The following is an 18,451-nucleotide window of genomic DNA, read 5'->3' as shown; positions in this document are numbered from 1 at the left end:
ACCAGCCTGGCCAACATGGTGAAACCCCATCTCTACTAAAAATATAAAAATCAGCTGGGTGTGGTGGCACGCACCTGTAATTCCAGCTACTTGGGAGGTTGAGGCAGGAGGATCAGCTTGAACCTGGCAGGCAGAGGTTGCAGTGAGCTGAGATCGTGCCACCTCATTCCAGCCTGGGTGACAGAGCGAGACTCTGTCTTGGGGGGGAAAAGAAAAAAGCAACATGCTATCACATTGCTTGACTTTTGTCTTGCTGAAATTTAAATGATAGCTGGTCTAACAATTTTTTCTTAGTAAGTAGAATTCTTCCATTTTAGTATGATTTTATTCCAGCAAATTACACATATATCTTTTCACAGAGCTCATGAAATTTTGATGATGGCTAAAATGCAAGATATTGAGTTGCTTAATCGATTTGAGTTAATCTTTAATATTGACATTACATGCCATTATGTGACTCTCTGCTCAGGAGATAGCTTTTCAGTGGTAGATTATTTGCTTTCATTTTGCTGCTTATACTTTTAATTTTCTGTTGCTAAATAGGGAGGCAAGCCAGTGATTTATACATTTCTAACTCTGTTCATAGCTTAATTAAGAAAGTTTGAAACTATCATTAGTTAGGATGCTTTAGAATTATCGGTGAATTTTATTTATATATTAGCCCTATTACAAATAGGCATTGTTAATTGAGAATGGAGTATAATTTTTAGCTACTTTGCCAAACACAATAAAAATAACCCATTTACTTTCTCCAAAACTGGATAGCTGGATGTGGATATCTTTCAGAAGCAATGGGGTCCTTACAGGACATGTGCTTTCATGCTACTAATTTTCATAATTTGCAGCCACAGAAAAATAATTATTTTTAAGTGGCCAGCATTCATGTTGAAAATGAGCCTATTTTTCTTGGCCATCAGAACAACCATTTCTCTTGAACTATGATAATCAGTTCTGACATATTGCTTTGAGCCTTTTCTCCTCTGCATTTCAAGAAGGTTAAACATTATTGAGCATAAACGTTTGTCCCAGGAGTTCAGAAGGGCAAAAATTATACATTCGACCTGAACATATACTTTAAAGTGGATTTCTGTGTTCATTCAGCTTTTGGAGTTTTAACTGAGAGGTGTCTGAAAAATCATTAGCCAAGTTTCTTGTGCACGCGCTGCCCTCTCCCTTTGTTTGGTGCTTTTTTTGGTCTCTATGAAATTAAATATTAGCCACCCATTTAATAAAATGTGAATGAGTTAGTCAGGCTTGAATTCTTCCACTGATGGCAAATTATAGAAATTGTGATTTTTTTTTACCAATAAAGAAATCACTTGGATTAAATTTTCAGATTGTTGATCTTTTGAGTTGTACTATTTCCTGTTTTTAGGAGTAAAAGGCTGAATATGGTTGGAGAGTTTTAGAATTCTGTGGCCTATGGCTTGCTCTTAAAAATTTGGGTTTTTTGAAAACATAAAAATAAACTTTTGAGTTTGAAGATGGGAAATGGGGTGGGAAGATCAGTCAGTTGGATGTCAGGCATTGTCTGATTCTTTTATCAGTTACTTGTTTTATATTCTAATTTTCTTCACTTGTTCTTTTATTTCTTTGTTGTTGTTGTTTTTTGAGATGAGTCTCACTCTGTCACCCAGGCCGGAGTGTAATGGCGTGGTCTTGGCTCACTGCAACCTCTGTCTCCCGGGTTCAAGTGATTCTCTTGCCTCAGCCTCTTGAGTAGCTGGGACTACAGGCATGTCTCACCACGCCCGGCTAATTTTTGTATTTTTAGTAGAGATGCGGTTTCACTATGTTGGCCAGGTTGGTCTTGAAATCCTGACCTCGTGATCTGCCCCCATCGGCCTCCCAAAGTGCTGGGATTACAGATGTGAGCCACCGTGCCTGGCCTTATTTCTTTAGGTATATATAACTTTGAGAAAGATGGTATTTTATGCTGGGCGTGGTGGCTCATGCCTGTAATCCCAGCACTTAGGGAGACCGAGGCGGGTGGATCATGAGGTCAGGAGATCGAGACCATCCTGGCTAACACGGTGAAACCCCGTCTCTACTAAAAAAATACAAAAAATTAGCCGGGCGTGGTGGTGGGCGACTGTAGTCCCAGCTACTCGGGAGGCTGAGCCAGGAGAATGGCATGAACCCAGGAGGCGGAGCTTTCAGTGAGCCGAGATTGTGCCGCTGCACTCTAGCCTGGCAACAGAGCAAAGACTCTGTCTCACAAAAAAAAAAAAGAAAAGAAAAGAAAGAAAGACAGTATTTTATATTACTAGGGACTATATTAAGTATTTCATTAATCAATGTTTTAAAATATCTCTTTCACTAATTATGGAACCAGATAAGTTGAAAAACAGAACAGCACTGCTTTCTTTTTTTTTTTTTTCGAGACGGAGTCTCACTCTGTCATCCAGGCTGGAGTGCAGTGGTGTGATCTTGGCTCACTGCAACCTCCGCCTCCTGGGTTCATGCAATTCTCCTGCCTCAGGCTCCCAAGTAGCTGGGATAACAGGTGTGTGTACCACGCCCGGCTAATTTTTATATTTTTAGTAGAGACAGGGTTTTACCATGTTGGCCAGTCTGGTCTCGAACTCCTGACCTCAAGCAATCTGCCTGCCTTGGCTTCCCAAAGTGCTGGGATTACAGGCATGGGCCACTGCGCCTGGCCTAATATACTGCTTTCTAAGAAACATACTAAAATGGTTTCTCCGAAGTAATTTCTTCATTGTAGTTCTATCTCTTATTCTGACTTTAGTAATGAGAAGAATTACATCATTTTAGAGGAAAGAGACTGTATTTTGTGTTCTAAACCTTAGCACCAGAGAATTGTAAGATTTCAATATATTTTTAATAATGAATCTCTAGACTTTAGTAGCTAAGAGAAAATTGTAAGGTGAGAAGTCAGGGTGAAGAATGGATAAAAGGAAAATCATACCTTCAGTTATTGTGATGATTTAACAAGTTGGGTTGTATGTTACATATCCAAAGTACCTTTCTGGAGACTCTTTTGAAAGTTACCTGTTCGTTGTGGGAATAGAAATTTTAAAAATGTCTTTATCATATGCTACAATAGCACCTACTTTAGTAATGGGCTAGGCCCAGTTTAATTTTGCTTGAGCTATGACTTAAACCTTTTAGCAAACATAAGCACTATCATGGAGGGGCTAAGAGTGTGCATTCTGGAACTATACAGCCTAATGTGAGTTTAAATTCTGGTTTCAGCACTTACCAGCTCAGTGCCTTTGGGCAAGTGAGTTACTTAATTTCTCTGTGGCTCAGGTTCCTCCAGTTTAGAATGGGGGTCATAACTTTATAGTGTTATTGTGTGGATTAATCTATTTATAGATTTGAGGAAGCAAGAAAATTTAATCATGGTACACTACTTAATTAAGGAGTGAATGATATAAGATGGAATTAACCATAATATCACTGAATATGGATGTATGCAAAAATTCTGTAAGAAAGGTATAATTCTTTATCTATCTTAATAGGGACTGAATAGATAATAACTATAATTAATAAACCTAGACATACCACTATATGCGTGTTACTTGGAACTTTTTTTTTTTTTTTTCCGAGACGAAGTCTCGCTCTGTCTCCCAGGCTGGAGTGCAGTGGCGTGATCTCTGCTCACTGCAAACTCCACCTCCCGGGTTCCTGCCATTCTCCTGCCCCAGCCTCCTGAGTAGCTGGGACTACAGGCGCCTGCCACCGCGCCTGGCTAATTTTTTTGTATTTTTTAGTAGAGACGGGGGTTTCACCGTGTTAGCCAGGATGGTCTCGATCTCCTGACCTCGTGATCCACCTGCCTTGGCCTCCCAAAGTGCTGGGATTACAGGCATGAGCCACCGCGCCTGGCCGGAACTATTAAGATAAATGCAGTAAGATACGTAGAAAGTTGAAAGTGGTTGTGTCTGAGAAGGCGGGAAGAGCCAGGGGACCACATTTTTTTGTGTATAATCTATTTATTGATTCGAGTGCAAAGAGAAATCAAATTTATTCTTTCTCACTAATTACCATTTAACTCACTCTCTACTCCTAAGGAAAAACTCAAGGCAGGTGCCACAACTTTACTGGTGATTCTTAGATAATGGAAAGCCCTTGGGTCACTGTTAAGCATTAAAGATTTTTGCTTCGTCTAATAATAATATAACTCTAATCTAGCCTCATGAATTATTACAACTTCGTATTCAACGTTAATATTTTTTGCCTTCTCTCAGCTTGACAGAGATTCAGGCTGCAGTGGCAAAGGACGTGGTTGGTTTTTTCCCTCTCTTCTCTCCTCATTTTCTCCTGTTGTTGTTTTTGACTGCTCTAGGATTGGCCAAGGAGAGAGGGGTTTAGGGGACAAGGGCGTAGTTTTGCACAGCCCTTATAGTTATGACCTGGCAGTTTGTGTCCTCTGAATGTGTTGTATTTCCTTTCATCTGGGAAAAGATTTTTCTTTGCTTGTGTATTCCTGCCTTGGTCCTCTGAGCTTCTGATGCTTCACCCCATCTGTTTGGTCCCTCCTTCCATCCACAAATTCCTCTTGGATAGGATCCCTTTGAATAGGAGCTTAAACTAGCTCCCTCTGTCCCTGGGTCCATGACAGATCTCCCAAAAGCACGTGCCACGGAGGGGCAGCTCAGTGCCAAGCATGCCTTTTATTCCAGCCACAGTCTTCACCTTTAGTCTTTTGGTGAGAGTCATATTCTAGTCACATGTTCCTTAAACTCCAGGGGAGACATGTTTTACCCTTCAAGGTGTCTCCTTGAAGCCCTCTCCCTTGGTTTAAGGCATAGGATATGCACACCAACCTCTCTTCTAGGAGGAAATGCTCAAGACATAAATAGCTTTCTACAAAACAATCTCTCCTCTTGGTTTCTGGCTTTGTCTACCCTCTTAGAGTGGTGATGGGCTCATGTTGCTCTAATCTGTGTCACACTGTCCTAACGTGGTTGTCACAGATGGTTTAGCACAGGGCATTGCGTACATTTGTGGGAAAGATTTTTTTTTTTTAACTTCCAATTCATTACAGGTCTATACCTGGCCCTTTATTGCATGACTGGTCTTCAGTTCACATCACACTGGTGATGTATTATGTGAGTTCAACAGCACCTGAAACAGTCTGTTCAACAAGACAAGTCTGTTGACCAGTTGTACTTCCAAAGCAATGTCAAATTATTCTAAAAGTCTCTAAATACTTCCAATTTCTGTGTTTATCTTATAGCAAACCAATAAAAACAGTTCTCAGACTGGTATTTGTCCATGGGCATATTTTGAGTTGCACTGTTCCAACACTTTCCTTTAGGACTGGGGGATAGTGGCATTTATTGTGTTGTTCCCAGCCTGTGGGATATCAGTTGAAACTAATTAAAAATGTTCCAATTTGATATCCTGTTAGAATAGATTTTCATTAATTCCACACATATTTATTGTTTGCTCTGTGCCACAGATCCCATAAAAATAAAAACAAATAACTAAATTTATTTATGTATTTATTTTCAGATGGAGTCTCACTCTGTCACCCAGGCTGGAGTACAGCGGCACAATCTTTGCTCACTGCAACCTCCGCCTCCTGGGTTCAAGTGATTCTCCTGCCTCTGCCTCCCAGGTAGCTGGGATTACAGGTGCCTGCCACCATGCCCAGCTAATTTTTTGTATTTTTTAGTAGAGACAGGGTTTCACCATGTTGGTCAGGCTTGTCTTGAACTCCTGACCTCAAGTAATCTGCCCACCTCGGCCCCCACAAAGTGCTGGGATTACAGGCGTGAGTCACTGAGCCCGGCCAAATAACTAAATTTATATTATGCTAGGAGGTGGTAAATGGTATGAAGAAAAATGCTTCAGGTAAGGGGGAAGATAGTGTTGGGGTGGGATGATGGGTTTACATTGCACAGTCAGGGAACATTCTTTGATAAGGTGACATTTGATCAGAGCCAGGTATCTAGGTAAGAGCCTTTTAGGCCAAATGTTTTTTAGCATTATTTGCTTCTTATAGGCACATTTTACTTTGATACAAATACAAGTCAATTTAAAAATGAATGGGGAAAAAATGACTAGGAGATACAGACATGGAAAGAACCTTTATAAATTACCCTTTAAAGGAGTTTGCCTAAGAAGAGACAGGAATTTAGGCAGTAAGCTGGGGAGGATATAGGATTCAGAAAGGTCTTTCATAAGATGGGAGACATTTGAGATATTTTAGGGAGATGAAAGGGGGCCTTTCCTGGGCCTGGACAGAGTGCAGGTGAGGGTAAGAGTAGAAATGGATACATTTGGGGATAGCTAGAAGTTGTTAAAGAAAAACAGTGCTGAGAACCCAGTTGATGTTAGATGGTTGGACATTTGTCGAGGGATTAAGCTGCTTCATTGAGTAGTGTTTTCAAAGCACATTTCAGCCATTTAGAATTGGGAGTTAAGGTGAATGTTTCAACTGATCCAAGATAGAGGGTGGACTTGATAGCTCTAAAGGAGGCAGCTGGGATATTGATGTCAAGAGAATGCTTGAAATGATGCATCATGAGGCTTGATGAGGAAGAACAGGAAATCTTAACGGCAGTCCAGGAACAGAGCATTAGAGGTCTGGATTAGCTTGAAGAGGAGTGAGAGAGCTGGAGAGCCAAAAATTGGAGGTCACATTTTTGGATTACAATGAGAGGTCTCAGAGTTGGTTCAGTACCAGGTGATGTCATCATCCAGAATGGGGCCATGGCATGCTGGGAGAAGAAGAGAGAAGATAAAGATTATTTGAACTCAGGAGGCTAGGAACTTTTGTGGCTGAGGTGTTGGCTGGCCCATCCACATGAATGTGGAAATCTTCCCAGATGACTACACTCAAAGTGAAGAAGAAGCAATGAGTCAGGTTCCAAAGTCCTCAGCAAATGAGGGAGTGTGACCAGAGGTCAGACAGTGACAATTCAGGGAAAGGAAGAGAGCGGCATTGGATGATGTTTCCCTCCGGGATTTCGATGAGACATGCAGGAGAAGCAGAAGCCTCTGCTGGAGAGGTGCAGAGGTATAGAGAGCAGGCACTTAACAAATACAACGTAGAATGATTAAGGTAAGGCAAGCAGTGGAGATGGCACTTTTGTGAGGAGTTAGAGCTTCCTGACAATTAAATGAAGGTTTCAAAGGGCACCTAGAAAAGAGTTGACTAGGCGGGCAGCAGTGGAGCAGCTACAGAGTAGCAAAAGGATGATAGTTTTTGAGAAAAGAGTTGCCCATGGGGCTTGAATTTGGGGGTAGTATACAAGTATGGTAGGGAGAAGTGGTGTGGTGGATAAGTTCACCTGTGCTAAGATTCCAGCAGCTCTAGGGATGGAGCCAGGGGTAGCCACAGACAGCCCTCTGCCATTGACACCAATAATCTGTAGCCTTTGCTCCTGGCCCGATGGTGTGTCCCTTAGACACTCCGGTCTGTCCTTAGGGTCCATGAGCTCTTAAAAGGCTTTTTGAGATCACTGGGACCTAAATACATGTTATTGATTCCAAAATAAGAAGCTTGGAACTTAACTTTAAAAACAATCTTTAATTAAATGACTAGTCATTATTTCAACTGCCCAGTTGCAACTCAACTTTTGTATAATTGTGCATAAGTGAAATTTAAAATTACACAAAAATAACTTTTAACAAAATATATTTTTCAAATAATAAAAGCCCTTTCAAGCATTTAATGGAAAATGTATTGAATGTGTCTGAGTATATGTCTAATGTGATGGGACCTGTAAAAGAGTGGCTCAGGGCCCTGTGAGCATCTTAAAACATCTCTGGCAGGCAGAGCATGGTGGCTCACGCCTGTAATCCCAGCACTTTGGGAGGCTGAGGCGGGCGGATCACGAGGTCAGGAGATGGAGACCATCCTGGCTAACATGGTGAAACCCCGTCTCTACTAAAAATACAAAAAAATTAGCCGGGCGTGGTGGCGGGCGCCTGTAGTCCCAGCTACTCAGGAGGCTGAGGCAGGAGAATGGGGTGAACCTGGGAGGCGGAGCTTGCAGTGAGCGGAGATCGCGCCACTGCACTTCAGCCTGGGCGACAGAGCGAGACTCCATCTCAAAACAAACAAAAAAACAAAAAACAACTGTGGCTTAGGTTCCAAATAGAAGCTCAGTCAGGAGTTGTTAGAAGGTTATGTGTTTGTGTGCGATTGAAGATGGTATTAGTAAAGATAACCAGGCCTTTAATATGACCTTGTTTAGGTGGCTGAGAAAGGGATCCAGTAGTCTGAGGAATCTCACCTTTCAAGGGTGTTAGTTTTGGCATCTACTTTTGGTGATTTGGTGCTAATTTTATTATTTCTTCGAGATCTCTTAAATATCACATGATTTGAGATGCATGTGGAGCGATTAGAACGGATAGATATTTTTCAGGCTCATGTGGGAAAGAATGCTGAATTTGGAGTTTAAGAACTGGATTTAAACTGGAACAGTCACTTATCTCTTTTAGCCATAGTTTTCCCTTATGTAGAATGAGAATGATAGCAATGCACATTTCATAAGATTGTTGCAGGGATTAAATGAGATAATATTTTTGACAAGTTTTGTGAGCTATTAAATGAACTACAAATGTAGTTATGATTGACAGTGGTTTTAGGTGGTGATAAGAGGGATGAAAAGAAAGTAAGATGGTGAATTCATGACACCCATTGGCTCATGTGCCACTTTCAGTTGTTTATTTAATTTATATAAATTTAAGTTTTATTTATTGATTTTTTTTAAGAGATGGGATCTCGCTGTGATGCCCAGGCAGGAGAGAAGTGGTGCACTCATAGCTCTCTGCAGCCTTGAACTCCGGGGCTCAAGTGATCCTCTCACCCTGGCTTCCCAAAGTGTTGGGATTACAGGTGTGACCCACCAGAGGCAACTTTGTTTTTAATTTTTATGGATACTAATAGTTGTACATATTTATGGGGTACATGGTTTTTGTGTTTTGTGTTTTTTAAGAGACAGGGTCTCTCTGTGTTGCCCAGGCTGGAGTGCAGTGGTTATTCACAGGTGTAAAGTATACTACAGCCTTGTATTCCTAGGTTCTAGTGATCCTCCCACCTCAGTCTCCCAAGTGGTAGGACTATAGTTATGCACCACTGAAGCTGGCTTACATGTGGTGCTTTGATACAAGTATAGTGTGTAATGGTCAGATCACAATAGGGATATTCATCACCTCAAACATTTATCATTCCTTTGTGCTGGGAGACATTCCAAACCTCTTCTAGCTATTTAGAGCTATACAATAAAGTATTAACCACAGCTATCCTATATTGCTGTCAAACACTAGATCTTGTTCCTTCTGAGTGTATTTTTGTGCTCATTAACCAACCTCTCTTCATCTCCCCTCTCCGCCCAACCTTCCCAGCTTCTGGTAAACACCTTTCAATTCTCTATCTTCATGAGATCCACTATTTAACTCCAACATGAGTGAGAACAGGCAATATTTTTCTCTTTGTGCTTGGCTTACTGCACTTAACATAATGCCTTCCAGTTCCGTCTATGTTGCTGTAAATGACAGAACTTCATTCTTCTTTTTGACTGAATAATATTCCTTTGTGTATATATATATCTCACAATTTCCTTATAATTTCATCCATTGATGGACACTTAGGTTGATTTCATATCTTGCTATTGAAATGCCTCAGTACATTGGTCTAGGCAAAGATTTCTTCAGTAAGACCTCAAAAGCACAGGAAACCAAAGCAAATTGACAAGTGGGATCACATCAAGCCAAAAAGCTTCAGAGAAAATAATCAACAAAGAGAAGAGACAGCCCACAGAATGGGAAAAAAATATTTGCCAGCTATTCACCTGACAAGTGATTAATAACCAGAATATGTGAGGAACTCAAACAACTCAAGAGCAAAAAGACAAATAATCTGATTAAAAAATGGGCAAAAGATCTAAATAGATATTTCCCTAAAGAAGACATACAAATGACGAACAGGTATATGAAAAGATGCTCAACATCACTAATTGTCAAGGAAATGCAAATTAAAACTACAATGAGATATCATCGCAACCTGGTTAAAATGTCTGTTATCAAAAAGAAAATTACAGATGCTAGCAGGTATTCAGGGAAAGGAGAATGCTCATTGGTAGAAATGTAAGTTTAGTACAGCCATTATGGAAAACAAAATATGGAGGTTCCTCAAAAAACTAAAAATAGAACTACTATATGATCTAGCATATAGTAGTTCCCACTGCTGGGTATATATCCAAAAAAAAAAAGGTGGGGGGGAAATCAGTGTATTGAAGAGATTCTGCACTTCCATACCTATTTATTTTTAAATTACTCTATCTTTCTATCTATCTGATAAGTACCTATACACCCCCACTCAAAACAAAAGCTAAGATCTTGGTAGTAACCTATGTCTAATGATATGGTCTCTTTTTCCATTGGCCTGAGTGTTCTTACTCAAGATAACCATCATTCTGAAACACATTTCATCATTCTCTTGTTTCCCTGTTCACAGAGTTTTATTGCTAGTCTATTTATTCCTAAAAAGTTTAAATTTTTTATTTTATTTATTTGTTTTCTTAGAGGTGGAGTCTTACTCTGTTGCCCAGGCTAGAGTGCAGTGGTGCCATCATAGCTCACTGCAGCCTCAAACTCCTGGGCTCAAGTGATTCCTCCACCTCATCCTCTTGAGTAGCTGTGACTACAGGTATGAGCCACTGCGCCTAGCTTAAAAAATTTAAATTTTAAAATTTTAGTTACTTTTAACTTAATAAAAAATGTTATCATACTTTATGTAATTATTTGAAACTAACTTTTTTCACTTAATATGCTATTGCTAATAGTATTGCTAATAATATTGTTCACTATAGTTTATTTGTTTCAACTTTTGTATGACTATACCACAGTTTGCTCATTTGCTCTCTTGTGAGTGGGACATTTGTTTTCAGGCCTTTACTGTATGAGTGCCACTATGCATTTTCTTGTACATGCCTCTTACTGTTCATGTGCAGTTTTTCTTGTGTATATGCTTAGTGGAATTACTGGATCAATTCTTAGTAGAATCGCTGGATATACATGAAAGTTCAACTTCAGGAGATAATGCCAAACTCTTTTTCAAAATACCTGCACCCATTTATACTTTCCTCAGCCACGTCTAAGCGAGCATGAGGAGCCATGTTCTTTTCAACACATAGTAATATTAGACTTAAATTTTTTTTCCAGTTGAATACATGCAATCTGTTAACCTCATTGTGGGCTTGATTTGCTTTACCCTGATTGTTAATGATGCCACACCTCTTTTCTTTTTTTTTTTTTTTTTTACTTTTAATTGTATTTATTTTAACGCTGAATTTACTCCTGTGCTGTAAGTTTTTGTTTCTTCAGTTTCTTCTGGGATATCTTTTTCTTCTAGGCAACCCCCTCTTCTGGTTTAGGAACAATTTGTTCCTTTTCAGTAAGGATCATCTCGATGTGGCAGGGAGAGCTCATGTATGGGTTAATCCAACCATGAGCTCTGTAGGTCCAGCAGCGTGTCTTAGGTGCTTTGTTCATTTGGATATGCTCAATGACCAGAGAATCTACCTCTAAGCCCTTAAGTTCAGCATCACTCTCTGCATTTTTAAGCATGTGCAGCAAAAATTCAGCACTCTTTTTGGGCCACCGACCTTGTGTCCGGCCTCACTGCTTGGCCTGGCCACACCTGCCAACTCCAGCATTGTAACGTTGGAATGGTACACACAGTTTCTGTAAAGTGACATCTTTCAGACACTTCGTGGCTTTTCGTATATGCATACCCTTGGTGTCCTGGGCAGTTTCACGAGTGTTCTTAAAGTGAACACGAAGATTTGAACCTCTTGATTTGCATGACTTTGTGGGGTTCTCTGGGTCAAGTAAATAGTGAACCATTTTCACAAATTACCTCAGGCCACTTAGGGGAAGAGGAAGAGCCCCACACATTTTTTCATATGTTTATATCTTTTTGTATGTTTATTAGCCATATATGTTTCCTCTTCTGCAAAATGTCCATTTCATTTGCTATTTTTCTTCTTTGGTTGTTTGTATGTTTTTTACTGATTTGAGTGGGTTCTTTATATATACATATTCTTTGTTCACTGAATTTTAATTTATATTATTATATTTTCATTGCTTGGTATTTTTGACAGTCTCTTATTCCTAACTCCTACTTTTGATACTCTTTTCCCTTAATTTAAATATATAAAATATGTTTATTTTATATGTAATATCTGATAATTAACATACCTGAAGTTTTTGCCTATGGATTTGTGTCTGTTGTTTCTATAGTTTCACCAGTGGGGCCTTGTTTCATTGTATGCTTTGTGACTTTCTTGTTGCCCAGGATGGAGTGTAATGGCATGATCTCGGCTCACTGCAACCTCTACCTCCCGGGTTCAAGTGATTCTCCTGCCTCAGCCTCCCGAGTAGCTGGGATTACAGGTGCCTGCCACCATGCCCGGCAAATTTTTGTATTTTTAGTAGAGGCAGGGTTTCACCATATTGACCAGGCTGATCTTGAACGCCTGACCTCAGGTGATCTGCCCACCTCGGTCTCCCAAAATGCTGGGATTACAGGCGTGAGCCACTGTGCCTGGCTGCTTTGTGACTTTTTTACCATGAGCTCTTTTTTTTTTTTTTTTTTTGCAGTTGCAAGATTTAATAGAGTGAAAATAGAGCTCCCATAAAATGGGAGGGAACCCAAAGGAGGTTGCCTTTGCTGGCTCGAGTGTCTGGGTTTATATCCCGATCATTGTCCCTCCCCTTGTGCTCTCAGGCGATAGATGATTGGCTATTTCCTTACCTCCTGTTTTTGCCTAATTAGCATTTTAGTGAGCTCTCTTTACTACCTGATTGGTTGGGTATGAGCTAAGTTGCATGTGGTCACCTTCCCAGCTAGGCTTAGGGATTCTTAGTTGGCCTAGGAAATCCAGCTAGTCCTGTCTCACCACGAGCTCATTTTTGACTGAACTTTATCTGTGGTAATTTTAGAGGCTAGGATTGAAAGTACATTTCTCCAGAGTGGATATTCTGTTAGTTTTGCCAGGGAAATCTAAAAAAAAAATCTCAGCTGGGTGCGGGTGGCTCATGCCTGTAATCCCAGCACTTTAGGAGGCCGAGGCAGGTGGATCGCTTGAGCTCAGGAGTTCAAGACTAGCCTGGACACATAACAAGACATCGTCTCTACTAAAAATCAAAAAAATTAACTGGGCATGATGGCGCCTGCCTGTAGTCTCGGCTACTCGGGAGGCTGAGGTGGGAGGCTCGTTTCAGCCTGGGAGGTTGAGGCTGAGATTGTGCCACTGCACTTCAGCCTTGGTGACAGAGCGATTCCCTGTCTCAAAAAAATAAATAAAAATAAAATCTCAGTTTCAGAGTTTTTCATACTGCATAGATTGTGTGAACTTGGGCCATAAAATGCACATGAGAATCAGCTTGTGGTTATGAAGTTTTTTTTTTTTTTTCTTCTCTGTCCAGCCACAAGCTTGACATGGGCAAGTGTCCTTGCAATCTCAGGGTATTTTTCTTTGGTTTTCCTAGTTCATGCTTCCCTGGCTTTATTTGTTTCTGTTTCTATTTTTGTGTTTTTCACTGAGACTCCTTTGGCTTTGTCTTCTGTCCCCTGAGCAGGTCGTCCTACTCTTCTGTCTCCTGTTTGTCAAGTGAAACTTTAGATGAGAGGGAATCAGCCTAACATTTCTGTATTTGTGCTTTTGCTTTTCTATTGCTCTAGCCTCTAAGAATTTTTCTTATTTTCCTGCCCCTTTGCTGATTCATTTAAAAATATTTTATCCAGCATTTTTAGCTACTGTACAGCAGGAAGATTTGTTAGGAAGTCAAGTCTGCAATACATCTGAGAAACCCTTGCCTTGTTTTTGTATGACTAAAGAGACTCCCCAAAATAGGTCCCCTCAGATCAGAGCCATATGTACCCCAAAGTTCTAGCATCCATACCTAGAGCCACCAAAAGTTTTTAAAAAAATCTGTACATCATTATCAAAGTACAGTAGCCATCGTCTGCCAAGGCATAGCTTTTAGTCCTTATTTTTAGTATAATTTCATTTCTATGTAGGGCTGTGCAGTACATTTAGCCAATTGTTTCTTATCTCTTGGTCTTAAAGCAGATGACAAAGGACCTTCATTTCCCACAGAGGGTAGAATTCATGTTTACATAGGGTATTGAGAAGTGCTGTAGTGACTCACTTATTTCAACTCTCAAATTTCAGTACATATTTGTCATTTCTGTTAGGCCAAATCAACTTCCTAATTGCACCATGTTTTGTTATAATTTGGAGTTGAACCTAAAACCTCCAATAGAGAAAATGTTCATGGAATATTTTTGTGATAAAATCAGATAAAATTGTTAAATAGCAGTTGTGATTGTCAAATTATTTTATTTTATTGTTGATTTATTTTATCATTGGTTTTTATTTTTGTTTTTGGTAGTTAACAACATTCTAAAAGAATGTTGTAGTCCAAAATACACTTCTTTTTTTTGAGAGGACGGTGAGTTGTGGCATTGGGAGAGGGTATTTTCTGTTTTCTTACATGTGCTACTCAATACACAATATCTCTGACTCATTAGCATTTAAACTTAGTTCAGGGTAACTATATAAAGAGGCTCTTTAGAAGTTTGAAAATGAAACATTAAAGGTATGGAATTTGTATATCAAAAAAGCTTTAGAGATGATGGATTTGTGGACAATTTAGGAACATCAAAAGTCATCCAGCCTGAGTTGTTGTTTTAAGGAAATAAGGCCCAGAACAGTGACCTGAGATGCTGAACTATCAGAAGCACGATTGGAAGCAAGACCTCATAGTTGAGAACACTCTCTTCAACGCTGCATTGTTTTCCTGTTTATATGCCATGTTTAGCTAAGCATTTAAAATTGTTTATACTTACAAATTAAAAATAATTATTTCTACTTGCATGTTTTGTAAAATGAACTGACACCCCCCCATGTTTAAAATTGATTTAGAAAACCCAGACATTTAATGTTTTTTTAAAAAACTACATAATAATATTTGGAATTTATGGGAGTATTAAAGAGGCAACACAGCTTTCTGAAGTTTATTTCTAGAACACGGGTAATCACCATGACTCCAGGCACACCCATCTGTTTATTAAAGCAGAAGAATCAGGAAGTCTGAGATGCAGACGTTTCAGGATACTAGGGAAGTGAAAAATAGTTTTTTCTGAAATGAGAGCCCTACTATTTTTTTTTTTTTTGAGACGGAGTCTCGCTCTGTCGCCAGACTGGAGTGCAGTGGCGCGGTCTCGGCTCACTGCAACCTCTGCCACCCGGGTTCAAGTGATTCTCCTGCCTCAGCCTCAGCCTCCCGAATAGCTGGCACTACAGCTGTGCACCACCATACCACAAAATACACTGATTTTTGTATTTTTAGTAGAGGCGGGGTTTCACCATGTTGGCCAGGATGGTCTTGATCTCCTGACCTCGTGATCCGCCCACCTTGGCCTCCCAAAGTGCTGGGATTACAGGCATGAGCCTCCGCATCCAGCCAAGCCCTGCTTTTTATAAATAAATGACTATCATTATTTCCTGTTTTTAAATCTTTTAAAAACTCTTTTGGAACTTTATCAGCTCCCTATAACTCCAGAGATAACCATAAATGAGACTGTAAAAGAAATGAAGTTATAAAGACAGGCATTTCATATCAACAGCAATTTTATTGATGTGACCAACAATATTAACAGTAGTGGGCATTTCTTAAGCACTTCCTATGAGTCAGGCTCTGTGCTTGGCAATGGGCATTAGGTCATTTAATATAGCAACCCTAAGAGGTAGATATTCTTTATAAATAAGAAAGCCAAAGCTTAGAAAGTTTAAGTAGTTTGTCCAAAGTCCTATAGCTAATAAGTAGTGAAGCTGGGTCAGGAGGCACAGAGCTCTGCCAGACTACAGGGCCAGGTCTAGCCTCGGTTCTCTGTTATCCCCCCAGTTAGCTTGCTGAGAGCAATCCCATTTCTGATTTATGGTTAGGAGGGTTTAACTGTGGGTTGTGAGACTATGTTGTGCTTTAAATCTGTTGTTCTGTAACAAGCTTCAGGGCAAGTATTGCAGGCGATGATAAATAAGATAAATAAGAAATAAAGATAAATAAGAAAAAACTAATATTTATTGCAGGAAATTGGTACTCGTTGAGTACATACAAACTGTGTGCTAGTTAGTATGGGTGCTTTTGCAAAATTCTTTTACTGTTCATTTTCCCATTTCACAAATATTTTCTGAGCACCTGCTATGGGTTTGCCACCATGCTAGGAACTGGGGACAGAGCATGAATGAAACAAAGAGCTTACTTTCTGGTGGAGGAGACAGACAACAAGCAGATTAACAAGTAAATACATAATGTTTCAGATGGTAATAAGTGCTGTGGGGGAAAGTGAAGCAGGATAAGGGGCATAGAGTAATTGGTGAGGAGGGTAAAGTTACATAAGGCTTTTAGGGGAAGAACTTTCTTTAAAAGGTTGACATTTGAGCAGAGACCTAACAGCACATCAGGAGGCCCTGTAAGTCATGGTGCAGGCTTTGGATTTTATCCTGAGTGAAGTGGAAAGCCACAGGAGGGTTTTGAGCACAGGCATGATGTACTCTGACTTAGGTCTTTGAAGACTGGATCTAGCTTCTGTATGGAGAATAGATCGTTGAGGACAAGGAGGCAAGCAAGATCAGTTGGAAGATATTTTCCAATAATTGTTCAGGCAAGAGGTGAATGTGACTTGGAATAAGAACAACATAGCTCTGGCTGGGCATGGTGGCTCATGCCTGTAATCCCAGCACTTTGGGAGGCCCCAGTGGGTGGATCATCTGCAGTCAGGTGTTCGAGACTAGCCTGGCCAACATAGTGAGTTGGCCCATCTCTACTAAAAATACAAAAAAAATAGCCGGGTGTGGTGGCATGCACCTGTAGCCCCAGCTACTCGGGAGGCTGAGGCAGGAGAATTGCTTGAACCCAGGAGGCAGAGGTTGCAGTGAGCTGAGATTGCGCCACTACACTCTGCACTCCAGCCTGGGCAACAGAATGAGACTCCATCTCAAAACAAACAAACAAACAAAAAAACAAAAACAAAACATAGCTCTAATTTATTGAATGCCTATATGTACTTTATGTATATCATTTTAGTAATCCAGTTGAATTTAGCTATCTTTGTGTTTTAGAAGATGATAAAACTCAAAATCTCCCTGTGCCTTACAAATGCTCTAATGGGGACATTTCAGACATTGTGGCAGCAGTTTTTGGTAGCAGATTTTCAGACTCCATCAGATCCCATCAAAGATTATATTCTACCTAGAGAATCAGGAAGGCAGGTGAGAAGGTAACGCCATCTGTCCCTATGACTCAACAGAGCAGTAATGAGCTTTTACTTTCAACTGGGGAAGCAAGGCTGAGCATGGTGGCTCATGCCTGTAATCCCAGCGCTTTGGAAGGCTGAGGCAGGAGGATTGCTTGAGCCCAGGAGTTCCAGACCAGCCTGAGCAACACAGTGAGACAATTCCCTGGCCACTCTTCCCCCATCTCTTCAAAAAACAAAAAAATTAGCCAGGTGTGGTGGCACACATGTAGTCTAGCTACTTGGGAGGCTGAGGTGGGAGGAGTGCTTGAGCCTGGAAGGTCAAGGTTGCCATGAGCTGGGATCTCACCACCACACAGTGAGCTGTGATTTTACCACCACACTTCAGCCTAGATGACAGAGCAAGATGCTCTCTCTCTCTCTGTCTCTCTTACACACACACACATACAGACACACACACACACACACACACACACAGAAAACTAGGGAAGCAGGGAGGTGGATTGTCACAATTAAAGTGTTCCAGGCCATGTTTCTCTTGAGTGGTGTTCTGAATTGGGCTAGGCTGTTTCTGTTAGGACAGACTCATTTGACTCCTTGAATCTCTGTCTCTGTGATTGTCAGAAATGGCTCCAGGAAAAATTGTGATCTAGGCAGCTTATCTACTTCTAGGAGCCTCAGTGTTCCCTTTTCGTTTTATCAAAATACTTCTGCAGGACATAGTCTGGTGGCCTTATTCATACTGAAGCATAAATGACTGATACTGTGCCACTTAATATTTTTCATCCATGGGTAGTTTGATTAGAAATAAAAAGCTTTAAACCAAAAGAATGTATCTGTTACTGGAAATTTAGGCAACAGCATGCAGGTGATGTGAAGGGAGGTAGATATTTTTTTCAAGTCCTCAAAATGATATATTTTTGGTCATATAGCTATAATCACTGCAATTCTAAGTACTCGATATCTAGTTTTTGTTTTATCTTTTTATTTTATAATAAAATGCTATGGAAATGTATTGAGTAGTATGTGCTGAGCAGGCATCATATTACAGGATTTACATACGTTATTTCATTTTAATACTAATATCTAGTGAAGTAGGTATGATTATTCACGTTTAGAATATGAGCAAGTTAAAGATGTTAAGTAATTTTCTTGTGTAGTAGTATGGGTAGTTAATTATGGGGCTGGGTGAAGCACTCT

At 40.2% G+C, this 18,451-nt stretch overlaps 1 protein-coding gene and 1 pseudogene across 19 annotated transcripts in view; one reads left to right on the top strand and one right to left on the bottom strand.

Annotated features, from left to right (window-relative positions):
- The window catches only part of DST (dystonin), a 497,218-nt gene that overhangs the window by 70,288 nt on the left and 408,479 nt on the right, over positions 1-18,451 (top strand). The gene's annotated exons all lie outside the window — the stretch shown is intronic.
- LOC107975175 (large ribosomal subunit protein uL22-like) lies at positions 11,278-11,832 on the bottom strand (annotated as a pseudogene).

This window comes from Pan troglodytes, chromosome 5 (genome assembly GCF_028858775.2).
Source record: "Pan troglodytes isolate AG18354 chromosome 5, NHGRI_mPanTro3-v2.0_pri, whole genome shotgun sequence".
Classification (NCBI taxonomy): domain Eukaryota; kingdom Metazoa; phylum Chordata; class Mammalia; order Primates; family Hominidae; genus Pan; species Pan troglodytes.
This window is presented reverse-complemented; position numbering and strand designations above follow the sequence as displayed.